The sequence below is a fragment of the Rhipicephalus sanguineus genome, chromosome 11, assembly GCF_013339695.2.
Source record: "Rhipicephalus sanguineus isolate Rsan-2018 chromosome 11, BIME_Rsan_1.4, whole genome shotgun sequence".
NCBI lineage: Eukaryota > Metazoa > Arthropoda > Arachnida > Ixodida > Ixodidae > Rhipicephalus > Rhipicephalus sanguineus.
This window is the reverse complement of record NC_051186.1, coordinates 20678509-20705603: the sequence shown is the minus strand read 5'-3', so window position 1 is coordinate 20705603 and position 27095 is coordinate 20678509. Positions and strand designations below refer to the sequence as shown.

The 27095-nt window shown below is 47.4% G+C and overlaps 1 protein-coding gene across 1 annotated transcript in view; it reads right to left on the bottom strand.

Annotated features, from left to right (window-relative positions):
• The window catches only part of LOC119373689 (uncharacterized), a 79326-nt gene extending 70464 nt beyond the window's left edge, over positions 1-8862 (bottom strand). The window contains exon 1 of the mRNA XM_037643754.2: positions 8750-8862. The gene's annotated coding sequence lies outside the window, so the exon portion shown is untranslated. The remainder of the gene's footprint in view (positions 1-8749) is intronic.
• Between the last annotated feature and the right edge of the window lie 18233 nt (positions 8863-27095).

Genomic DNA, 27095 nt, shown 5'->3' with positions numbered 1-27095 from the left:
GTCGCCTCTGAGACGAACTCTTGGACTGTCGACGGTGGGTTCCGCATTAGCCCAGCGAAGAGCTCTTGCTTTACCCCTCGCATGAGCAAGCAGACTTTCTTGTCCTCGGGCATGGCTGGGTCGGCGTGTCGGAACAGTCTGCTCATCTCTTCCGCGTACAGCACCACGTTCTCGTTTGGAAGCTGCGCACGGGTTTCCAGCAGAGCTTCGGCCCTCTCCTTGCGGACGACACTCGTGAATGTGGCAAGGAATCTTGTGCGAAAAATGTCCCACGTCGTGAGGCTTCGCTCTTGGTTCTCGAACCAAGTTCGGGCAGAGTCCTCCAAGGCGAAGTAGACGTGTCTTAACTTGTCTTCATCGGTCCATTCGTTAAAAATGGCGACGCGGTCGTACTTCTCCAGCCAACTTTCCGGGTCTTCAGCAGATGATCCGTGAAAGGTCGGTGGTTCCTTTGGGCGCTGTAGCAGCACGGGTGCAAGCGGCATGGTTGCTGTCATTGTCGCTGTTGTGTTGGTCATGGTCGGGGTCTTCCTGGTCTTGTCGGGTAAAGGCTGGTATTCTGGAGGTAGTCCTTGTGTCCTGCGGCTTGCTCGCTGTTCGGGGTACGCGTCGATGTCTTCGTTGCGGCCCGGACTGGGTTCACGGCCTGACGGGGGCGACCGGAACATGAGCGAAGCAGCACCTCCACCAGATGTCACGTGGTCGTGACGTCGATGAAGACAGCAGTCGGCGTTTGCAGGATGAAACTGTTTATTTGGCCGAACTTGTGGCCGGAAAATGAGAACTATAACTACAGCAATACACGCTGTACAAATATAGCGGCGAACAGGGCGTCGTCCGTCGATCAACTGACAAGCGGTCAATCGCGTCGGCTTTTATACAGGCGGTATCGAACTTTCCAGCAATATCGCTGGTGGCGGCGTTATCTCTAGACAAAGCTGGAACGTTCGCGTGCGGGGCGCAATCTTAACAGAACGATCTACTATAGACGTGAAGCTTCTCGAACAATGCTTCGCGGACAGCGTCGAGCGTTGATAACCGTCCCTGCCGGTCAAACCCGAATACATCAAAACAAGACAAGAAGTGGGCGTGGCAATATGTCTCGCCTATAGTTACAACATCGAGCTGATGGTACATTTTAAGGCCAAAGCCTTAGATGCCTCATCAAACGTGAAAATTGAGCGGTGTCCCCCGTCGGCGGCGTCAACACGAGTAATGAAAAAAAAAACGTCACGTCACAGATCGACAAAATTTGTGACGTCATCCTGGTGTCACGTGACGTAACGCCACATGACGACGTCATCACATGACATCGTAGCTCGGTCAAAGGTGGTTCGATCACGGAGGCTGTGCAAAACCAGGCGAGGTGCCTCCGATCCTGGAGATGCAGAAAGCTTTCGAAGGGTGGCGGGACCGGACACCGACTGAGAAGATGGCTTTCGCCTTCCAGTCGTCTTAGGTGAGCGCCCTATGAATTTCTCTGCAGAGAGAGCAGGAAGGGCTCGATTCCCAAGCACCGGTTTTTCTCGACAGTGTCACCTGCCGCTAACTACCTTGGAAAGTGCCAATGAGCAATTCAATAGGTACAAGCCCCAAACAAGAAACGAAAAACGAGTTTATAATGTGACCATGAAAATGACCACATGTCATTGACCATGACCAAGTAGCATCCAGGCGTCACTGAGATGCAGAGACGCTTTAGAAGAAGGCAAGCCGAGGAAGGAGAAGTTGCCGGACCGGGTCTGCAAAGCCACCTTTCAACCCAGTGACCCGCGGGCAGGAAGTTAGGCTGGGAGAGAAGAAAAAAGAAAAAAAAACCGGTTCAGTGCATCCGAGAATGGCTGCCGTGAAAGTTGCAGTAAGAAACGGCGCCGAGGAAGGTAAAGCTGAAACGCGCCGCATTCCGAGACGCTCGTATCATGAAAAAGACGCCTTTTTGAGAAACCCTACAAAACGGAAGAATCCATAAATACAGAAGAATAAAAAAGAATCTCATTATTCCCAAGGGCATCATCATCATCGCCTGAGGTTTCGCACCGCACGCTGCCGTTCTCAAGGCCAGCGTTTGAACCCAATAATAATCCGTGTTACGTGGGCTAAACTTCTCGTGCGTTCACAAAAAAGCTGGCGAAATTTTAGCGATTCGGTCGTGCAATTAAAGGGGTGGTGCCATTAAATTTCGAGGCTATAACAAGCCTGTTGGGGGTTTCCCCTGTATGTAAGGACATTCCACACGAAGCGTCGGACACAGCAAACGTTTAGAATATATTTTAATTCACTTCCAAAGTGTACCTAAATGCCCATTCTCCCGATCGAAACCCATCGCTAGCGCGCCAACTCTGACGTAGATCTGTAGGATGGGCAACGAAAGTTGTAGTGACGTCACGCCAGATCTGCTGTAGTAACATGAGTGACCTCCTGACCTCCGCCACTTCCGCAACGTACGTACCGGCTGTAGTGAACTAGAATATATTCTAATTCACTATAGTACCGGCAAAGCATCGGTTGCTACATCACTCGCCGAGTTTCGATAGCTTCCTGGGTAAGTGCGTCACAGCCTTGTGTGGTCACGTGACCACGCCTCCTACACTTCTACGTCACTGCCCAACCTCGGCGCCCAGAAACCAAAACCGAAAGTTGTCCACATCAAACGGCGATATTAAATTATTTAGCGAGAATACATGAATCTTGGTGCGTGCATCATGCTTCCTGGAGCTATAGGAAACGCTTACAGCAAAGAACGCGCAAGCCACAAATTTAGTGGCACCACCCCTTTAATCTATAATAGAATATCTTTATAAACACTCGGGCGGCCTGAGAGTCTGGCAACACTGGCGCACTCGCGAGCCATGACGTAACAAGCTGCTTGCTGTGCGAGCGTCTGCAATCGAGCTATTTCAGATTTGTTCAGCTTAGCATTGAAATTGAATGATTTTCAACGGCTGAAACTTTGATAGAAGACGACGGCTTCGCTACATGCTGCACATGACGTCACACACGCCATGGTAAAATGGCTAGCGACTGCTAACGCTTATCTTGCACTGAAATATTCTTTTATAGTCCAATCTATATATATGTATAGGTCAGTGGCGTACCAACTCGCTCGCGAGTGGGGGGGGGGGGGGGGGGGGGGGGGCTAGCGCTTTTCTCTGAAGTTCACGTAATTTCTTATATTAATAGAGATTATTAGATGATTTTCTTTTCAAAACTGTTTGTTTTCAATGCCGTGAAACTGCATGCGGGCAGTATCAGTGCGTTTTTCGTTCTTCTTTTTGTATCAGCAGTTTCTTTTTCTGTATCTGCAGGTTTTCTCGCATGCCCAAATTATTGAGTGTTTCCAATACTCTTTTACACTTTGTGCGGCAGATGCACGGCGTCGTTTATTTGTCTCTTTTATTAATAATAAAATCTGGGGTTTTACTTGCCAGAACCATGATATGATTATGAGGCACGCCGTAGTGGAGGGCTGCATGAATTTTGACCAACTGGTGTTCATTAACCTGCACTGACATCGCACACCTCCACCTAAATGCGACCGCCGCGGCCGGGATCGAACCCGTTACTTTCGGGTCAGCAGCCGAGCTCCGTCACCACTATACCACCGTGGCGGACGTATTTTTTAAGGCAAAAGCCTCAAATGCCTCATCAAACGCGAAATTTGACCGTCGGCGTCCCGCGTCTACGGCGTCAGCGTACCACGACGTTGAGGACGAGGGATGCAAAAAAACATCGTCACGTGATGACGTCATCATGGCTTCACAAATTTTGACGTGACGTCATATGATGCCGTTATCACATGACATCGTAGCTTGGTCAAAAGTGGGCAAATCACGGAGGCAGTACAAAACCAGGTAAGGTGCCTCCGATCTTGGAGGCAATGCAAAACCGCGCTTTGTGCGCAAAAAACTGAGAAGAAGATGGCTTTCGCTTTCGAGCCGTTTTAAAGGCCAACTCCGGCGATTTTTTGGCCATGTCAAAGTAATGGTGCTTTTATGTTCCTAAGACGCTCCTGTTACGGGCCCGATAGCAGAAATACTCGGCAAATTGGAGAATAATTTTAAATAAGCAAAAAAGCGCAACACCGAAACCGAAACCCAACCGAGTGTACTGTCTATGTATGACGTAGACGTTGTTACGAACGAACCGGAAGTCGTGCAAGGCATTCCGGTCACGCCGGCGCGGAGTATGAAAACTGTGACAGCCGGGACGACCAGCTAAGCGCGGGCCAAACCAACGCTGTCTGTAGCCTTGTGCACAGCAGACGCTCGCTGTAGCGGCCGAAGCGCCGAAGTAGCGGTGCCCTCGGCTGCGTCACTTCCGCCGCCTTCCCAATACTGACGTCACAGACGCAATGTTGCCAATAATTGTGGGAAGCCAGGAGGGCGTTTGCAGACAATCTTTAAAATTCATTTGCAAACAATCTGCGCGTGTCTCAAGCCTGTAATTTGGCATAAATGACGGAAACGTGCAAAGGAACGTACCCAGTGAATTTCACTGAGATCCATCGACCTCGAAAAATCGCCGGAGTTGGCCTTTAAGCGAACGCATAAGGGAGCCTGTGAGTTTCTATTTCATTAACTGGCTTTCCATGACGTACTCATTGTACAACTTGACTTTGTTTCTTGTATTTTTTTACTGACATATAGCGTGTCACTGTACACAATGCTTCCCCGTCTTGTTGTTTTCACGCGTCTTCTTTGTATAGACGCTTCGCGAGAACTGTTTGTATGCGCATTCCTGTATGAGCCTTCAGGGCTTACATTATTAATAAATAAAATATGCTTGCTCAAAGAAATAAAATACTGAATGTGTGTGTGTGTGTGTGTTGTGTGTTGTGTGTGTGTGTGTGTGTGTGTGTGTGTGTGTGTGTGTGTGTGTGTGTGTGTGTGTGTGTGTTTGTGTGTGTGTGTGTGTGTGTGTGTGCGCGCGCGTGCGCGTTAATATCCAGTGTACAGGCCATTTATTTGTGCGCACTAATGCTGCGCTGACAGAAGCAATTACACAAATAAAACGCAAATTACACAATAAAACACAACTGCCCCTAGCCAATTCACAGTGATCGTAAATAATTAAAAAGACAGGAACTGCGTAATTATTTAAGACAGGGCGAAAATGTAACCTTGAAACACAGAAACAGGGAAGGATAAAAAATATGTAACTGCACACATACATACATGGGCATCAGACCAGCACAAAAGGCGTACTTGAAACACGGAAAGGAATATAAAAAACAAGAACCCGGCGTGGTTTTAGTTATGGTGCTTGACTGGTGACCCGAAGGCTGCAGGATGGAATCCCGGCCGCAGCGGCCCCATTTCGATGGAGGTGAAATGACAGAGACCCGCGTACTTAGATTTAGGTGTACGTTAAAGAACAACAGATGGTCAAGATTTCGGGAGCCTTCCACCATATACGGCGCCTCTCATAATCATATCGGGTTTCTTGGGACGTAAATTCTCACAAATAATTATTATTAGCGAAAAAGAGGATCTGATCTGCAGACAAAGGCGCATAATATATTCCATGATACATTTCACATCCCCAAAAAAAGCGAAAGAAAGAAATCAAAGGCAGATACAGGACCAACCAAGTGCAGTAAAGAATGTTTGCGAAGAAAAATGCAGGATTCATGCACACGTGAACCAAAGCATTTTAAGCATGTAGCTGATATCAGTGTGTCCATTTATTACGCAAGGTTAACACCGGCAGAATTTATCCTTGCATGTGCATTCGAAATACCAGCCAGAAACTTACGCTGCAAGTGCGTAATGTGTTCTTCGGATGCCGCTTATCACGTTTGATTTTTACTGTCCAAAGAAACCTCGTATCTTCTAAAACGATACAGCTCCCAGCGTTTCTGGAATGATTGGTGCACTGCGGCACGCAACATCCGGCCATGGTGACGGTAGCGAGCGCATAAAACTGGAGGGAAACGAGCACCGGCCTAAAAACAGCACGCGCACCACGCACAAGTGACCGGGCGGGGGATTCAAAATGGCGGCCACGCTGCCGCCAAGGCCGAGGAGGCGGCACCTGCCCTTTCAAAAGCTGACACCACTCCACGGTGTAAGAAAAATAATTTAGGTGTGGACACTCTCCGCCCGCCGCGAAGGAGAGCGCGTCCAGATAATGTTCGCCTTTAATACATGCGCCGGCCGCGGTTGCGTGGGAGGCGCTGCGACATGGGGGCCGAGAGGAGGAAAGAGGCGAACATTATGTGGACGCGCCGTCGGGCAGAGTGTCCACACCTAAATTATTTTTCTTACACCGTGCACCACTCTAAGCGGGGGCGCGCGCATCGAGGCACTCTAGCCGACCGGGAGGCGACCGGGAGAGTGGTAGATATAAAAGGCGTGTTTGTAAAGACTCTAGAATCTGTGACCGTGACGCAGTGTATCCGCCTCGTGCATCGGTATGGTGGCGCCACCGCTCGGCTCAGGCGGTTGCACCCTCTCCCAACCCCCCATGCATTTCGAATGAAGTTTGCGATTCCGTTGCGCAAAAACAAACTAGCGCAATCTCTCGACAATACGCCACACCGACGACGCAACACTTCCTCTTGCTTCCACCGATACGACATGCTCCTAGGTGACCCCTCTCTCCACTTTCTTTTATTTCTTTCGGTGGCCGTGAGAGCGCGCGCTGTGCACTGTGCAGTTTGTGCAGTTAGAGTGGTTAGAGTACCTCGATGTCCTCGTCGCCAGACCCTCCACATCGAGGCACTCCTATGTGCAGTAGCGCACCCGACTAGACCGGCTGGGCTCGTCGCTTTCGTCGCGTCTTCCTTGAACGTTGCAACGTTAATATTGTGTTCAGGCGGTGACCACACGTCGGACGATGAGCCCTGATTTTGTTCAGCTGCCATCTCATCAACGGCAATGTTTCAGAGGCCTCAGTTGTGGACTTTTGTCTGTTGGTTGCTGGACAAGATGGCCTCCTGCAAGACCGCGTTTTTCCAAGTCAGCTGTGTGTGAAGTTCTCGGCGTCGTAGCAGTTTGATGACGCGAGGACGTCAATTGGTGCTACATCGTGGGAACCGCTGAAGTGACTGCAAGCTTGACGACATTGTGCCAGAATATTCTAGCGTACTGTACGCGCACGATTGTGCTACACTTAAAATACCGCGCTTGGCCTCGCGCGTCAGCCTGATACGCCTGTGTGCAACAAGTGTGTTGTTATCGTTGTTGCGTCGGTTAATATTGAATTGCAATTGGAATACCGTTTTTGCAAAGGTAAGTGAAGCTGTAAGTAGTTGCCCTTCTATATGCTCGCTACTCCACGAACATTACTTCCAGAATGGTATTTTATGTTGAGCTGCACGTACCAAAGGAGAACCTAGCATACGAGATACATTAGACGCGTTCGCATTTCCTATATAAATCTGAGTAATGCCACGCGTGCGCATTTCATATATAAGTCTGAGTAATGCCATGCTCAATTTAAAGCGCATGTGTTAGAGGATTGTGGCTTCAATGGTGAACGTGATTAGATATATTCCGAAATATGTGATTGCAATGCAGTTAGAACTTTCTTATACGTTAACACGGTCTGTGAACAAAAAAAAAACGCTGTGTGAATGTTTGTTGGTCCTTTGCTAAAATACTTTCACGCATTATTATGCAGCTGTGTGACGGCTGTTAAAACTTTCAGCAAGTTAGATTTGGGTTTTCTTGGCCTAGTTGAGTGCTGCGAGTTTGGGCGAAGATAAAAACGCGTGTCTTTTGTGCGTTTCTTAAGCAGGCATACAGCCGTAATAGTCATTGTTGTTGTACTGTTTGGGGTGTTCAATAAAACAAGAATGCTGTTTTGTACTGGAACAGTTTTTATTTCATCTGTGTTAACAGATCACGCAAACAACTTGGACATATGCACGTAAGAAACGTACGCAGTGCATCGCGCGCACGCATAAAAAAACGGGCTTGTCATTTTAAAACAAATAATATAGAACAATCGACGTAACAAACGGCATGGTTGTCTAGTGGAGCAGCGTCGGCAGTACAAATATCAAACCAGAATGAAAAATGAATAGAAAAACGGCGAGTAACGGGCGCTTTCCCCACGGCTTCTATGAGCCGCGCGTATCCACCTTTCGCCACCGTTCGCCGTTGGTGGCGCCACCAGTACATCTCAAAGCAGCAGCGCACGAGGCGGATAGCGTGCCCGGTATGTGTTGCTGCGGACCGAGCGGGGTGGGTTCGATGCCCGTTGACGGAACCTTTTTTTCTTTGCCATCCGATCGTGTAAATGTTTTCGACGTCGTTTCCGTGACGGAAATACGTCACTGAAGTCTTGGTGGACCCCGGCATAAAACACTTTCGTGTTAAAATAATAATAAACTATCTTCAATACGGTGTATTATTGGTCATTGGTTATTTGCTATTCGTCAAAAATTTTCGGTGTGCCATAAAATCACCTCCTTGTTAGGCGACGTCACGAGTACACGAAAACTCGTGGTGTTAAAATGAAGTCTGCACAATAGGCAGCGCATTACTGTGCTGAACAATATTTTCTTTCGGAATAGCCACAGTGTCTCTTTCTGAACGTAATTCAAGAAGGCTGCCCGCCAATCACATTGGCAGCGGCTACTTTTAGCAGCGGGCGAGATGGATTCATGTGTGTATGATAGATACTTTCAGTAGTAGTGCAACGATGTTGAGCTGTTCTTGCGCGTATACAACTTTCTGTGAACTCATCTTTGCTGACAGAGAGGTAGAGAGCGAAATAAACATTATTAGGAACAGACACAAACCTTTGCAGGTGTGCAGCCTTCTTAGTTCAGAAATCCGTGGGCGCTGATCCTGTCCCTGGAGAGGTAGATCAAGTTATGGGGCAAACTTGAAAGCTGGGCTTCTCAATGTGATCGACTCCACAGCCTTGTTAAAAGCCGCCGCGACCGCTCCAGGCTACCATATAAGCAAGGTGAAGCAGGTTAATCGGAGACTAAAGTGGGAATCTATTTCAGCTCTCGTGGCTATCATACAACTAAAATACTCGACACTTCTGCACACTATTCAACTCACAGCAACTTGGATATGGAGCAGTGGCGATGCTAATCGTTTTCAAAGAAACTAAATTTCTGAAAAAAAGAGAGCGTTTGATCGGGCTATAAAACGTTCACTGGTTCCCGCCCGTAGTTGCGTCGCCGATTACGTAAATTTCAGGCCAGGCAGAACGAAATAAAATAATGACAGATTGCTGTAATGTTATAGAGCCCCAGCTGAGCGATAGCCTCCTCTGCAATGCTGGAGTGCAGAGCGTGAAAGCGTGGAATAGGCAGCCCGCACCGCAGAGAGCCTACAGTGCGTGGTCATGACGCACGGAGGACAGTCGTCACAGCTGAATTGGAGGACAAATTTCATAACATATTTACGTTATTGCTGCGTTCAAGTAAAATTTTGCCTGACTTGTTAGTTTCCCAGTCTGCAGCCGACAATGACTACTGTCGAAAGTGGGGGGCTAGCGCCCCCCTTGCCCCACCCCCCCCCGGTAGATACGCCTATGGTATAGGTACAATAGACCATTTACTTCTAGATTTTGCTGAAAACCGCGAATTCTTGGGTCACAGCCCCTTTACTAAATGAGAGTGCACAACTCCTCATGGATCCTTCAACTTTTAAAGGAATCTCAATGCGTGGCAACCCGATAGCAATCCAGCCGATTAAACAACGAGGACTGATCCACTGCAAGTCATCATACGTCCAATAATTTTCTGCACTGACCACAGGAATCGGCGTCCTAGAATAGACACTACATATCGTCCAATACAACTTTACAAGTCTGCGGCATTTCCTCCTCGAAGGCGATTGCATACAAGCCTGCGCCAATGCATGCACTCCAGACTGACGTCACGGGCCGGCCACCTCGCCTTCGGAGAACATTGCCGAGTGCACGAGCGAGACTATTTCCTTAGCCGCGAAGGCTGCTGCGCTTCGATCATATCCGACTACAGGTAATAGTAAGAGCAAGGTTAGCAACGGTTCGGAAGGCGATTTCATGCAAAGCGCTCTTTCTTTTGTTGGACTTCATCATGAAGTACAGAAATATATATATATATATATATATATATATATATATATATATATATATATATATAACGCTATAGCGGGCCACCCTCTCCACATCCCTGTACGTTTCAATGGCAGATCTGGAGCAGCTCCACCGCCACATTCACTTCACGGAGCAGCTCTCTCTACTCCGCGAAAAGCGACGGATTCGACCGGAAGTCGCGAGCTCCCCGCGCTTGTGCAGAGCATAGGCGGAGAGTTTCATTTTTCTCGGGGGGGGGGGGGGGGCGACTTGCTCTTTCACATCTCTCTCCTCTCTCTCTCTTTATATATATATATATATATATATATATATATATATATATATATATATATATATATATATATATATATATATATATATAGTCCCAAAACCACGATATGATTATGAGAGACGCCGTAGTGGAGGGCTCCGGAAATTTCGACCACCTGGGGTTCTTTAACGTGCACCTAAATCTAAGTACACGGGACTCAAACATTTTCGCCTCCATCGAAAATGCAGCCGCCGCGGCCGGGATTCGATCCCGCGACCTTCGGGTCAGCAGTCGAGCGCCATAACCACTAGACCACCGTGGCGGGGTATATATATATATATATATATATATATATATATATATATATATATATATATATATATATATATATATATATATATATGACAAAGTCAGGTCCACCAGACGAAACGTTAGTGAAAATATACAGTGCCAAACTAACGAAAATCGTAGTTTCTTTCTTCATTCCTTATTCTATCGGGGTCCGCGTGATTCTTTTCCCACTATATATATATATATATATATATATATATATATATATATATATATATATATATATATATATATATATATAAAGAGAGAGGAGAGAGTGTCCGACTTCCAAATTAAAGAATTTAATATAACTCTAGTCTCTTAGGTGCCGGCACCGCGACATCATTATGAAGATCTCCGGTGGGAAACTCCACATTTATTTTTCAATCTACACAAAGACGTCGATCCACCTCGTAACGATTGGCTCAAGGCAAAAAATGTCGTTTAGGCTGCTACTCGCTGACTACGCATAAAATCGATTCCCACAATGCATGGGATGTGCCGAATTTTTTTATGGTCATGCTTTACTTACTTTGTTAAAACATGCACCGGACAGGAAAGAGCGGGTTAATTCTGGCACAAGAAGCTTTATTTATGCCAGTGGATTCAACTTAAGATGGCCAGAAAGAATTCTCAAATGGTAGCAAATACCATTTGCTACCACTACACCTTGTGCGAAGCTGAGGTTACGAATTTTTCCGCCAAAGGTTGTTTTCTGGACGACTATATGAATTGTTCTTCGGTGACTGAACTAGCAGTGAAACCCTTTGCTGATAAAACAAAAATGCGTATCATCTTTTCTCGGCACTTTTATTGGCAGGCGTGCCAAGGGTACCCATTTGAGACAACCAAGAAATTACACTTTTTTTATTAACGAGCAAGTCTGTGCAAAGGCATTCCCTGACTCACTGTGTTGGAGATGCTTTGTATACTCAGAAGCATCTTTGTTTTCTGAAAACCAGTCGCTACGCGGTTCACGACTTCTTTTAAAGGAGCACTGACACAAAAATTTTGCACCTTGTTTTTTTAGTTGCAATAGATAGCTTATGATCCACTGATCACGGCTGCAAACCTAGTTTGCGCGAGTGCGCGACGGTTATTTATTTAGAGACGTTTTTAGAGCGCCCAGTCGCAGTTTCGGTTTCAAACCACCGAGCTAGGCAGCACTACTTCCGGAGGACAGGTATATCCACAGCTGGCCACGTGAACACGCAAAATTGTCACGTAGGCGACGCGCGAGTGCGAGTGCGGTGGGCGCCGAACCAGGTCAAGTGGCGCCAGCTATGGAGGATTAGAAACAACTAACAAACGCGTAATCTATGTCCTCCGAGCATTCGGAAGCGCCCATCTCGACTCGCTAAGCTTACAGCATCGATTATTTGACTATGGCTCTCAAAAACGGCGCCGAATCGGGACGAATACATTGCTGTCGAAGCTTAAGGACATGAATCTAAAGCAAATGGAAGCATCAGTTCGGAACTTACACGTTACAGAGCGCACGGCGGCCACTTGATAGATTCGAAGTGGACGACAACCGCTTTTGGTAGTGCTGCCATGTTTTTCGGAGGCGCGAATGCCTCGCCGGCGAAGCTTGCCGTGCAAGTTGGACAGCTCTCGCGCGTGCGGCGACGGCCGACGTTCTGCGGCACCGCGCCGTTGTGGCAGGCTTGCCGCTAGCGTGAGCGAGCCATAACATCTGCCAACGGGCACGACGAGCGAACAGCGGAAGAGAACACAACTAGAACACGCCAAGCCCCAGGCACGGAGGAACAAATGGCAGGTAGCCAAGTATTCCTTCCTCCATGCAGGTAGCACGGCACAAGCGCAAGGGCACAACCAGCCACCAGCCAACACAAAGTCGTGACGTAGGTTTGTTTACACACCCCCCGCGTTGATGTCGGCGTCGCGAAGCGCTCGCATCTCGCTCAGTCGCGCGGCATGCACTTTAAAATTGATTTTAAATATGTTCTAGGCTATATTGGCCCTTGATATTTCGTAGACGTTGTGTATGGCTCCACATACATCTATTTAACTCATTATCTCGCCTTCGAAATTTTGTGTCAGTGCTCCTTTAACTTGTTATAGCTTAAGCGGTCGCTTCAGTTGTTTATTAAGACAACATATTCTGCAAATACAAATCTGTTTGAGGGGCATTTTCTACTGATTATTTGACTTGTCACTGGCCCGTGATCCAAATTTTAAAAGGATGAAAGAAAGAAGAAACGGCATAAACAGTGGTAGAATATTTCACTGCAATCAGATACAGAAAATTGGCAATTCACACTGATAGGACGGAATCAAAAACAACGTGGCCGGAATACAAACGTCTAAACTTCCCATGGAAGTCTCATTGGAGCCAATCTAGACAATCTGAAGTTACGATCACCAGATTTCGATGCCGTGTCCCCCCATTAAACTTATACTTACACAAAGCTGGTCTGACGATATCGCCCCTATGTCAACTCTGAGATGAATTAGAAAATATTCGAAAACATATTGAGCGCTTACAAATGGGGACGTAAGGGTGACGACAACACGACAACACAATGCGCTAACTTCAACAATTTTATTTCCAGAAACCACCAAACTATATATCCGTGCACAGTGACGCCACCAGTCCAACCACTAGCCAACCAGAAAAGCCCTCTCCCGATCTAGAAGGTCAATTGACGGTGCACTCACACACGTGTCACCATTGCCAGATATAGCCTGGGCTTCGATTATCTCTCGGACGTCTTATCTTTATGCTTTGCAAGCACCTTACATGAATCATACACCGGTACGCAACCACATTCCAAACAATGTGTAGACAAATGGCCGTAATTATTCTTGTTTTTGACATTTAACTTGTGCTCACGAAGACGATCATTAAGGCATCTTCCCGTCTGACCTATATACTTATTTCCACAGGTCAGTGGGAGCTCGTAAACCACCTCTTGTGCACGATCCACTAGAGGGTCGCGATGTTTCTTGGAGCATCTGACAGCTGGCCTGCGGTACGGGTCCGTCAAGCTACATAATCTGCCAAGTTTTTCCGGGGCTGAGAACACTACTTTGATGTCCACACGACTAGCTATTTTCTTTAGATTGTGAGCCGTTTTGTGCAGATAAGGCACTACTGCCACTCTGCTCCTACTTTTCGCCTGTTGGATGGCTGCGTCCTGAGGACTACTGTCAAAGCGGCACCTTTTAAGCAGACCCTCGACAACCGACACCTGTACAGACTCTGGGAAACCAGCTGCCAATAACCTTTTGGACTGACTCATAAGACTTTCATGGATCTTATGGTGGCAGGATTCCTTCAATGCGTTTCCAAAACACAGATTGGCAATGCTTCTTTTTACGAGCTTCGAGTGAGCAGATTGGTATGGCAACATGGGCTTATTAGCTCTGGGTTTATATTCCCAACACGTGTGCTGTTCCATGAATTCAAGTTCAGTATCTAAAAACCGTAGCACGTTATCGAACGGCTCTTCAACTGTTACAATGAGTGGGCTAAGGCCAGCAGAAAAAACGTTTTTGAGTTTATCTACCGATACCTGTGATTCCGGCTCGAAGAGGACAAGGTAATCGTCCACGTATCTTACAACTTTGACCACCCTATGCTCTGACAAGACCTGTGCCAGATTCCTGTTATGGTGGGCTAGAAAAATGTCGCTTAGTATCGGCGCCAAACATGAGCCGATACAGACGCCCTGCTTCTGTAGGAAAGCTTTCCCATTCCATGTGGCAAATGTCGAGCGGAGATAGCAGCGAAGCAAATCTAAAAAGCATTGAGCAGATACCCCGGCTGAGTTCTGAAAAGCAACTGCGCCATAGTCGTCGATACATTCTTCAACGCATGCGATTAGTTCGTTTTGAGGGAAGGAAGAATACAGGTCCTTTATGTCAAAGGAGCAGGCCAACAAGCTTTTGTCTGCGTTATTCTTCAGGAACTCTACAATTTCCCCGGAAAGCTTAACCAAAAAAGGGTCGTCAATTTTTAGAATTCCGAGTCTTCCTTGCAAGAAAAGAGCTAACTTTTTCTTCCATGATCCTATCTCTGATACTATTACCCTTAAAGGGCACTCGGGCTTGTGCGTCTTCGCGCTAAACATGATGTGAAGGCTATCTTTCTTGGCTTCGTCAATATCACGGAACAACCTACTAAGGCCCACCTTTTTGCAAAGGCGTTTTGCTTCTAGTTGTATCTTCCTAAGGGACACATCGTGACACTCGTTACAAACATTGGCAACTGCAGAGCAGGCTTTCTCGTTAAAGTCACCTTCCCCGAGGACAACAAATCCACCTTCCTTATCTGCTGGCAGAACACACAGTTGCTTCTGCCTTAAGACGCTACGCGGCTTACAGGCACACGTGAAGCATTGGGATTGTTTCGCGAGATCACATCTACCCCTTCTGATATACATCGATTCACTTCACCTTCCGGGGCACACTTTGATATCCGTCGCACAAGGCTCAAAAGTTCCGGCGCACTCAACCTTGGCTCCACGGCGAACTTAGGTCCAAGTTTTAGAACACTTTCAACGTAGTCTGGTAGACTAACCTGGCCGGTGGTTCTGACGCCGCATGTCGCTGTCCGTGTCTTCCCAGCGGCGTGCGGGGAGAGCAGCGACCGGTTTTTGCAAGAAAGGCGGCGAAACGCGTGCGACGCAGCGCCCCCTTGCCGAGCTTGGGAGGCCTATAGGCTTCCCAAGCAACGCTTAGCGGCGCTGCTGGATGGATGGATGCTATGAGCGTCCCCTTTAAAACGGGGCGGTGACATGTCTGCCACCAGGCTCGAAGGCGAAAAAAAAAGAAAGAAGAAAAAAACTTCCTTGTTTCATGTTGTCCTAATGCCTTATCTACATTGATTAAATCTATGTTATTATACCAAAAATATAAATTCACGGTCCATCTCTCTGCCTCTTAAGGCAGAATGACCTTTTCTTTTCCCCAATTATTTATTTTTGTACTTTATCTCTACTTTTCTGCCACCAACACTCCGACCGTCTCTTACTTATTTCTATCGCGGACGTGTTCAGCCCTCCATCGTTGTCCCTAAAACCCAAGGCCTCATGTAGACTCGTGCCCACACGTACACCTGGGTGAATATCGCCACATTCAATCAGTACATGTTCCATCGTTTCCTTGGTTCCCCCGCAGCATGTACATTGTTCTTCTTCGTTACTGAATCTCGCTTTATAACTACGCGTTCTAAGGCAACCCGACCTTGCTTCAAACAGTAAAGCGCTTCCCCTTGAATTATAATAAAACCTTTCCCTCCTTATTTCGTTTTTTCCCTTTCGGTAGTTACTCAGAGCCGGCTTCTTTTCCATCGCTGTCATCCAATAAGTCCTCTCCGCCTCTCTGACCTTCCGCTTAATGCTCCTTGTTGCCATATCGCCCGCACTGCCAGCCGTATATTTACTGGTGAGCCTCCTAGTTCTTTTTCTCCACTGCGTGTCAACGCTTTTTCTATACAAATACCTGAAAACCTTCTCTGCCCATCTACTCTCCTTCATTTTCCTCAGCCTCTCTTCGAATCTCATTTTGCTCTGCGCTTCCCTCACTTCAAAGCCTGTCCATCCCATATCACCCTTTACCGCCTCATTTGTCGTCTTCCCGTGAGCGCCCAACGCGAGGCGGCCCACCGTCCTTTGATTTACATCCATTCCCGATTGCACCTCTGACTTCATGCACACCACTGAGTTCCCAAATGTAAGCCCCGGAACCATCACACCCTTCCACAGCCCTCGAAGCACCTCGTACCTATTGTATCCCCATAAAGCTCTGTGCTTCATAATTGCAGCATTCCTCTTTCCCTTTGCTACCGATTCTTTCTCTTGTACCTCCATATATCTGTCCCCCTCATTTACCCATACTCCGAGGTACTTGTACTCGCTTACCCTCGGTATTTTTTGGCCCTGTATTAATACCGTATGGTCTCCGTGATCATTGAATACCATCAATCCACATTTTGTTGCACTAAATCCTAGTCCTAGAGCCTCACACTCCCTTCCGCATATATCTGCCAGTCGCTGTATATCATCTTGACTGTCCGCAAATAAGACAATATCATCAGCATAAAATAGACCTGGAAGCTTCTGCTCAACCATCGCTCCGGCCTGTTTGTGTGACAAATTAAATCCAATGTTGCTACCTTCTAGCGCTTTTTCCATCCTCGCCATGTACAGCATGAATAACAGCGGGGACAAAGGGCATCCCTGTCTCAGCCCCTTGCTAATTTCAACGCTGTCCTTGCTACTTATTCCTTCCCATTCTATACAAACTGTATTTTCTCGGTATATTTCCCTCAAAAGCTGTACACAGTCGTCACCCATGCCCACTTCCTTCAATATATCCCACAAAATTTTCTGATTAACGTTGTCATACGCCCCGGTGATATCTAGATAAGCTACGTATAAGGGCCTGTTTTCTATTTTAGATATTTCTATACACTGGGTAAGAACAAACAGATTATCGTCTAACCGCCTGTCGATTCGAAATCCATTCTGAAGTTCTCCCAAAATATCATTTTGTTCTACCCACGCTTCTATTTTTAATTTTACTGCCTGCATCGCCAACCTGTATAGCACCGATGTAATGGTTAGCGGTCTATACGAGCGAATGTTATCCTTTTCTCCCTTGCCTTTATAGATTAAGGTCATTCTACTTTTTCGCCAACTGTCTGGTATTTCCCTCTCCTGTAAGCACTTTTCTACAGCTTTCAGCAGTGCTTCTTTAGTGTTATGTCCGAGTTCGTTAATGAGGCTGACGGGAACCCCATCTAAGCCCGGAGTAGTGCGCTTAGGAATTTTTCCTTCGGCCTTCTTCCAATTGAAATTCTCTAGTACTACATCTTCGTCGGTTGCACTCCTTTGCGTACTTTTACTCACCGGGGGAATCCCCTGGGGGACCTTTTTAAACGAATCGGCTGTTATCTGTCGGATGTAACCTAGCGCTTCATATCCTTCCAATTTATTTCCTCCTTCATCTACCATATGTTGTTGCATTGTGACAGACTTCCTACCCAGCGCTTTTAGGTGGCTCCAAAATATCCTAGGCGCGGCCTTCTTCTTTTCGCGAATCTCTGTCATCCAGCGTTCACTTTCACCTTTAATTTTTGCCTCGACTAATTTCTGCACAATGGATTTTTGCTCTAAATATATTTCCCATATTTGGTTGACTTCGTCCTGTGGCCGCTTCTCCTTTTTTGCCTGTCTGTGCTCCCGTGATGCCTGACGTCGCATCTCGATCGCTTCCCGGATTTCTTTGTTCCACCAACTTTTTGGCTTTTTCTTTCCTTTCCAACAAATAGTTTTCTTCTCTATTTCCATTTCTTTCGTGATTACATGTAGCAGCTCACTATACTTCCAGTCTTTGCCTGGTAGTTCGTCTACTTTTTCCTCGACTCTTGCGGCTATATTTGTTATTTGTTTGTCATTTAGATACGAGCTGCCAAACTTTGATTCTATGTTCTTATTTTCAGTTTTATATCCCATTTGTAATATTATGCGTTTATGATCACTACCCAAGCTGTTAATGCCTTCTTCGTCTATTCTCATCTCTCTAAGTTTGTCATATATTCCTTCTGTCATGAGACAGTAATCAATGCTCGATTGCCTGTTTCTGACTTCCCACGTGATCTGCCCCTCACACTTAGGCCCCACGTTAACTATCTCAAGACTATGTTGCTCGCAGAGATCTAGCAATAACTTGCCATTGGTGTCTGAATATCCGTCAAGGTCATGAATGTGAGCGTTCATGTCCCCTAGAAGGATTATCTCGGCATCATGACCAAATTCTTTAATATCGGTGCTTATGCATTTCACTATCTCCAGATTCTTTTCTCTGCAGTTATTCCCTGTCCACAAGTAAGCTACACCTAGCCACGTTTTCTTTCCACCTACTGTGCCCGAAACCCATATGTGCTCTGAACACGTTTGTTTCACTCTCTCCCATTTTGTTCTGCTATGAATTAGCATTCCAACCCCCCCACCTCTCCTTTCTGATGTGATCCTGTTACATCCTTCCCAAACATAATTTTCAATATGTGGTGGCTCTTCCAAGTCTCTAAGGTGTGTTTCTGTAACCGCATAAACACCTATCTGTTCCTTGTTTAACTGTCCCTCAATCTCTAACCATTTTGCCTTTTTTCTGCCACCCTGCATGTTAATGTAACTAATTGCAACACGCGCCTTCTCCCTTCTTTTACCTTTTCTCTGTTTTTTCGCTATACTACCTGTCAAAGAGTCCCCCTGGTTGTTTTCCTTATTACAAGCTACCATGGGCACCGAAGGGCCCGCGTGCCCCCCAAAAAAGCTACTGCGCGTCCTGCAAGACGCCAACCCACCTCATGGCCAAGCCTGCTATCGAAGTGTATTCCGTCTCTTCGAAAACCACCCCACCTGTGCACCTCTCTGTTTATTTCCACTACCTCGATGCCTTTCTCTCTACTCATCTGCCATATCTCTTTGTTTGCGTCGACAACCGCTCTTTGCAGGTTGCCGTCACGCACCGGTACCTCCGGTATTGTGCATACCACTATCTGCACCTGAGGGGAAATGGCGCGCATGTCATCGACCCCTTTCGCCAATGTGGTCGCTAGTTCGGCTGATTCGTTACTCAAGACGTCGTTTAGACCTCCCGCGATTATCACGAGGTTACGTCCATTAGACTTAGCTGCGAGTTTTGCGTTAGCTTGTCTCATCACTGATCCCAGCCTATGGCCCGGGAACTTCCCTATTAAAACTCGTTTGTCGCCTCTCACCCTTTCCTTGACTGCTTCTGCGCATGTAGCTAAATTCGAGTCCCCGGCGATTATCACGTGATCCGACTTTTCTGCTGGACTCTCCCGCACCTGGCCACTGCACCTGTTACTAGCGCGTGCTACTGCTGTTGTTTTGTCCCCTCCCGTTCCCAAGACTACTTCGCGGAAGGTGGGTCCTGTGACCCTTGCACCTGTCTTTTCAAAACCTGTTTCCCCCTTCGCGCCTACTACTGTGGGGGTCGATGCCCCATTGTTCCCGCTGTCGCCTGCTTCCCTGTTCCCCATGGCTACCTTTGCTGGCATGGCTACCTTTGCTAATTCCTCCTCGGCTGACTTAAGCCTTTCCGCCATAGCCATCGTTTTTTCCCGCTCTGTCGCTACCGCTTTCTCCAGCTCGGAGATTCTCACCATGAGCTCATTCTGGGCGGCCATCATTATTTCCATCTTCGCCTCTAACTCGCATTGCTTACACTTGGCGTCAGCTCTCTCTGTCGTCTCATCCTCACAAACCTCTATTTTCCGCCCCATTCCGCATCCTGAACACTTTACGGTCTTTTTGACCATGTCTATAGATCGTTCACGCGGCAGATTAGATACACTTAAAGCCAAATGATATAAAAAAACTCCGCAAGTATGTTACACTTCAAAGCACCCGTGCACCTTTCAGCCACGTGGTGGCCGAACAAACAAATATTAAAAAAAAAACACCCGAAGCGACTGTCACACCACTTTGTACCAACAGTACAAAGTTGTAAGCTCTATTAAGCTGCAATCTAGTGGCTTAACTAAAGAAACAAGCTCGAATCATGCAAAAAAAAAAAAAAACACTTATCTGACGCTGTCATTCCGGAGCCCACGAAAAACACGTCCGTCCTCTAGCAGCACCACCTCGTTTTTAGTAGCTGAGCAGCGCAACCATTTTCAGCGATGAAGAATACCCTCGAATCAGGCAAAAGACCTGCTCTTGACAGGCAGCGCCATCTCTGGCAGAAAAAGAGAAACTGGGGTGTAGCACACGGCCACCTGGATCGGGGCGCGCGGCGGATCGGGACACCGCCGCGCGCCCCGATCCAGGTGGCCGTGGTTAGCAGCGCGCGTTTTCCCTTCTCTCCACCGCGTTGCCGCTCGCTTTGCACGTGCAGAGCTCTTGCGGTGCACTTGCGCCGCCTCACAGGTGGCGTTGCCCAAGCTCGGCCAGGGGGGCGCTACGTCGCACGCGTTTCGCCGCCTTCCTCGCAAAAACCGGTCGCTTCTCTCCCCGTACCTGCCTTTTGACAGCGCTGTCTCCGCACGTTCACGCACCTTGCACGCGCTGTTGTCTGCTCGCCGTGCACGTGCAGCTTCATGTATCGCTTGCTCTGGAGGTTTAGAAAGATCCCAGAGATGGAAAAAACGTTTGCACGGTGGGAATCTCACCAGAGGAGGATGGTCGATCGACCACCTTTTCGGGACCGAACAGGTCGTCAAGGACGATGCTGTTTGTGCGAGCGCTACGTGCGTGCCGATGCTGAACGGGCACATTTCTTTGACATGAATATGGGGGTGACTGCGCGAGTTCTGTAATTATATTACCGGTAAAACGCACATTCGTAGCGGCAGTCGTGTCTACTCGGAGCTATCAGCAAACATCCAGCACGCTTTCGCGTGCGTTTTCTATTGATAAATTTTTGATTGCTTGGATGCCAAGTTTGTCGTGCAGCTTTAAATGTATTATGAACTTAATGTGAAGAGCATAAATTTACATCTGCCCTGTTGAGTCACTGGCTGCATCGCAATGCGCAGTGTTCAGTTTCGTGGGAGTTTCACTTTTGCCGAGGTTTGCATCGGATGACAACAACGTCGGATCGCAAGTTTAATGCCACTTTGGATTTTTTTAGAGCTCCCTTTGACAGCATAATGATACGCGCAAAAAAATAGATATTTCATGCCCACTTCGACCATGGATGTTTCTTGCGGAAGCGTGTTTCATTTCGAATAATATCGACGCCTGATCACGCACCCTGTTCGCTTATTCGAATGTCGCTTTGGTTGTTTCGACAGCTCGCTTGGCCAGCATCTATACAGGGGCGTAGCAAAGGGGGGGGGGGGTTCAAACCCTCCCCGAAAATTTTCAATTTTGCTTGCGTATATGTACACGCACACGTACAAACGCGCGCACGAACGTACATAAAGTATGGTTGGACCCCCCCTCCCCCCCCCGAAAAATATTTCTGGCTACGCCCCTGATACGTACTGGGATCGCGCAAGTTTATGATTATGCCGAGATTTGTGCCCGATGATAAGCTCATCTGAATTCGCGAAGCCATCGAAAATTTAATTGCCGCCTTGGTGGGGGACTTCGGATTAATTTCGGCCACCTGGGGTTATTTAACGTGTACGTAAATCTAAGTACGCCGTTGTTACTGCATTTAGCTCCCATCGAAATGCAGCTGCCGTATGCGTGAATCGAACCCATGACCACGATCTTAGCAGCGCAACACTTCAGCCTGCTAAGCAATCACGGCGTGTCGTATGCAAGGCCAATATAAACGCTCAGTGCAAACATGCAGCTTAATTCTGTTTACAGGGAGCCGCGACGAGAAATGTACCGCAATCAGCTGAATTAAACACTTAGTACTCGTACTAACGTACACACGGTACGTTATTTAAACTGTGCTGTAATAAGCCCACATGCTCCGCTGCTGCCACATTACAAATGGTTGACTCGGAAAGCGGCCAGCGCGCTATCTCGAAACGTACAGCGGCTGTCTTTCGTTGTAGCTTCGGTTCACAAACGCACTTCCCTTTCAAATGAGCACGATCATCGCGTTTCTCCCCGTTAATAGTTCGTAATACTGTGTACGACAAAAATTGCTTCAAGGTGACAAGAGCGCGAAAGCATCGCATAATCCACTCTTGACGCCTCTGCTCCTGCTGCTTGCATTGGAAACGGTAGAACATGGCAGGAAGTTTTCGGCTCTTCGTCATTTTTAAACTTTTGTGACAGTTCACAATGCAGTAGGACTGCATGCCTTCTTTCGAGTATGCGAGATAAAAGCCCCGGGGAGCACGTTCTCCGCGCGCGCAATGGGGAAACCAAGAGCGACCCGTCCGAGCTACCGGAGTTTTCCCCTCTCTCTGCTGGGGCGTGGGACGGCGCTGCGCAAACTTGAGCGTTGGAAGCCTATGTACCGCTTGCAGTGCGGCTTCAAAAGGATCTTCAAGCTTGACTGGCACTTCTGAAAAGCGAACTTGTTAAAAGGAGAAAGGCTCGTCAATCATGCTAACGGTGAAGAGCAGACGATCGACATCAACGACGCACGACTCAAAGCGAAATGCATTTCCCAAGTCACGATTACACCAGTCTCATTCTGTCATGTTAAAGATGAATAATGGTCCCCATGCACTCCGAAATGAAACCCTACACGCTATCGATGTTCTGCGGTGTGGACTACGAATCATATGATTGTTGTTTTGATATGGCATGCTTACAGTAGCAGCCGTGTACTTTCGTGAACAAACGTTTGCAGCGTGCGAAAAAAAAAAAAATTATACGGCCATGGCACTGTTTTCTGAGAAGGCTGGAGTCAAGTCGTCCGTGCCGCTGGAGAATCAACCGCCGATTAAGACGCGAAGCAGCTAGCTGAGCTTTAAAGGCCAACTCCGGCAATTTTTTGGCCATGCCAAAGTAATGGTGATTTTATGTTCCTGAGACGTTCCTGTTACGGGCCCGATAGCAGAAATACTCGGCATATTGGAGAACAATGACCACAATCTTAGCAGCGCAACACTTCAGCCTGCTAAGCAATCACGGCGTGTCGCATGCAAGGCCAATATAAACGCTCAGTGCAAACATGCAGCTTAATTCTGTTTACAGTGAGCCGCGACGGGAAATGTACCGCAATCAGCTGAATTAAACACTTAGTATACTCACGGTACGTTATTTAAACTGTGGTGTAGTAAGCCCACATGCTCCGCTGCTGTCACATTACAAATGATTGACTCGGAAAGCCAGCGCGCAATCTCGAAATGTACAGCGGCTGTCTATTTGTTGTAGCTTCGGTTCACAAACGCACTTCCCTTTCAAGTGAGCACGATCATCGCGTTTCTCCCCGTTAAAGGGCCCCTGACAGCCGATTTTTTGTTTGTGACATTTATGTTGCAATAAGTAGGTCTATGTCTTGTAATCACGGAATGACACCGTAAATGCTCCTACGTGATGTCTAATTATTCGTAGCAGCGTTAATTATGGTCATTTTTAGTGTAGGTTCAAAACGCGCGCCGAAAGAGGATAAGATGTGCGCTCAGTATTGGGTGACGTCAGCCACGCGCTTGTTGAACTGCCAGTTGGAGAACACACACACGGAGAGCTCACGCTGCCTGCCGACCCGTACCGAAGAAGGAGAAGGTGGGAGGAGCAAAGAGCAAACATGTTTCGCAATATACCACAGTGCACCGCGCATATTTCTGTCTGTGACGTCGACAACACTTGCTTTACCTCTGCAACGTCACAAGGGGCCTACGTCTACGTCATACTAGTGGTTATGTTGATAGGAGTTCAAAATTCAGGTGAGCCCTCAGGCTTACTTTAAAACGAAATTAAAATATCTTAAAGGAAACGCTCGTCACTCATAATCGGTCAGAAGTGCCCCCGTATGCAGGACTATCAAACAACACAAGCATCTCGAGTTTCCAAATTTGGTGTCAGGGGTCCTTTAATAGTTCGTAATACCGTGTACGACAAAAATTACTTCAAGGTGACAAGACCGCGAAAGCATTGCTTAGTGCGGCGAACTGCCATAATCCACGCCTCTGCTCCTCGCACTGCTTGCATTGGAAACGGTACAACATGACATGAAGTTTTCGGCTCTTCGTCATTTTTAAACTTTTGTGACAGTTCACAACGCAGCAGGACTGCATGCCTGCTTTCGAGTACGACGAAGGAACGGCTACACGGTGTAATCGTGACTTGGGAAATGCATTTCGCTTTGAGTCGGGCGTCGTTGTTGTCGATCGTCTGCTCTTCACCGTTAACATGATTGACGAGCCTTTCTCCTTTTAACAAGTTCGCTTTTCGGAAGTGCCAGTCAAGCTTGAAGATCCTTTTGAAGCCGCACTACAAGCGGTACATTGTGAGGCGCAGCAAGTGCACCGCGAGGGCTCTGCACGTGCACAGAAGCGAGCGGCAACGCGGTGGAGAGAAGGGAAAGCGCTCGCTGCTTACACCCCAGTTTCTCTTTTTCTGCCAGAGATGGCGCTGCCTGTCAAGAGCAGCAGCGCCGCTAAGAGTTGCTTGAGAAGCCTATATACTAGATTGTACACGCATGCATGTATGACAATCTCGCGATATATAGCGAACTAGATGTCACGACATCAATGACTTCATTAGCTTCAATGACAAACAAGACGATTTATGCAGCTGTTTGCTCGCGGCTTCGCATTACATCGATTCCCACATTGCGTGGGATCTGCCGAATTTTTTTAGGGGCGAAGCTCCTTAAGGCGGCACCCGTTCGTCCCTCGTAGTCGTCGTGGTCGTAGTAGTGAGTAACAAGTCTTACGCTTTGACCTCCAAGGTGGTGCCGGTGGGAGATTTCTCCTGTGCGTTGTTGAACAATAAAAAATTCGCAGCGTGCGCGTTAACTAAAAGCCGAATTCGTCTGTCTCTCATTCCCCATTAGCAGCCATTGGCATGTTTCAGTAGGAAACGTTAGTAGAAGTAGAAGTGTAAGTGTTAGCTAAAAGCCGACTTCTTCTGTCTCTCATTGCCATTAGCAGCCATTGTTTACCTCCAAGGTAGTGCCTGGTGAGATTTCTCCTGTGCGTGATTAAACAATAAAAATTTTGTTCAAAACGCCGTTGATTGATGAAATAAACCAACGAAAGACGCCAGATGTTTTGTAAAAGCAGAACGAAAGAACGCCAGATGTTTTTCTTAAAGTGTAGTAGTAGTACTTGTATGTAGCCACCTCGCCCGATCGTCAACGGGCGAGGTGGACCGGCAACGGCGCGAGGACCCTGCCGTACGAGAGTTAAATCACACTAAAAGACATACTTTGCGGGCGATACACTCTAGTGAGCTTTCAACTTTTCGTCTTAATGTACATGATAAAGAAATTATTTCTACGAAAAACGCAAGGCACACCTTGAGCAATATGTTTGGTTTTGGGACGCTAAATGGAACCATGAGGCGATGCGAAGCCGGAGCACTTGCACGATCGCGTTCCGTTAGCTTTCGTTGGGCATGCTACCGACCTCGCGTCGTGGAACGCGCGTCCTGTCTTCCCTCTAGCCTTGCCTTTAATTCGCACAGGGCGAGCGGGGAATGCGGTCGCTCTTGGCGCTCTTTCGCTCGGGAGCGGACTTCTTCCTTGCATTTCACCGATCACAAGTGATAATGAAAGGACCACGTAAACCAACAGTACAATAAAAGTTTGATGTTTAATATATACACGATGTTTCACACTCTTTATATTATGTACTGGGCGCATTTCACGGAAGAGTTTCACGGTTTACAGATGATTCCCTCCGTAGCTTCGCCCCACTCATCATCATTCACCCCGTGGATATGCTGTGATTTTTTTTGTTGGAAAAGGAGAGCGACGTTAGTAATTGGAACAAACTGTAACTAGTAACGTGACATTTCACGTTAGCGTAAAATGTTAAAGCAAGTACATTGCCACCCGTTACAGCACCGATATGGTGATGAGTACGCTACTAAGTTACTGAAAAAAGTAACGCGTTAACACAAACAATGTGTCGATGGTTCTCCTCTGCATGTGATCAATCAAATAACCGACAAATCTGCTGAACGAAAAAAAATGCCCTTTACATGGAATTCATGTATGACTAAAAGGCCTTCGACTTAATAGAGGTACCCCTGACGCACGGGCACTCCGTTGGGGAAATGCTTCGCTAAGGCGTTCATGCACAGTGACACGCGACAAAGGAGTAGTTGCTTTGCGGGAAAGCACATCTACTTTTCGAACGGAAGAGGTGGACTCTCGCACACAGATCAGTGCGCCCTTTCAACGAAGGGGCGCCGCCATAATACCTTTTGGGCTGTGTTAAAGGGACACTAAAAGGCAAATAACAATTTATGTTAGAGTAAAAGCTCAATGTATGACAACGTCTAAAACGGCAATATTATCAACAGCAGTGCCCTACTTACCGAGAAATTAAGCTAAATGTATCACACGATGAGCGCCACGAGCGGGACATTTTTGAAATGATGCCAATGACATGGGAGAGTCCGACGACAATTAATCACTCGTAATCAAACTAGCTGCAATAAAAAAAGAACCTTCCGTGCATCAAGAGACGTAATAAAATGCTGCTTGTTCGTTTCTGTTTGATTTATGGTAAAAAGAACCTCTTTGGCGTTGCCCATGGGGAACGACACGCGTGGTTGAAAAGTTCCGTTTCCACCGAACTGCGCTTCGCCCGGCGCCCTGCTTCGCTCACGCGGTCGCGTCTCAGTGGTAGTTTCGGTATCACGTACTGCCGCCTGTGTTCTGCACGCTCGTGAAAGTCGCTGACAGAAAGTTCGACAAAATACCGCATGCATGTGATGTTGCCGGATGCCCGAATTGTGCACGCCGCCGCGCAGTAAAGGCGGGCAACGTTGGGCACAGCAACAGTGACGTGCGAAATACCGCTTTCAGGCGGGTGATTTGAAGTGCGCTAAAGCGATGCGGACCACTAAAACGTGATTTTATTTCAAAATAAGCACTTCCT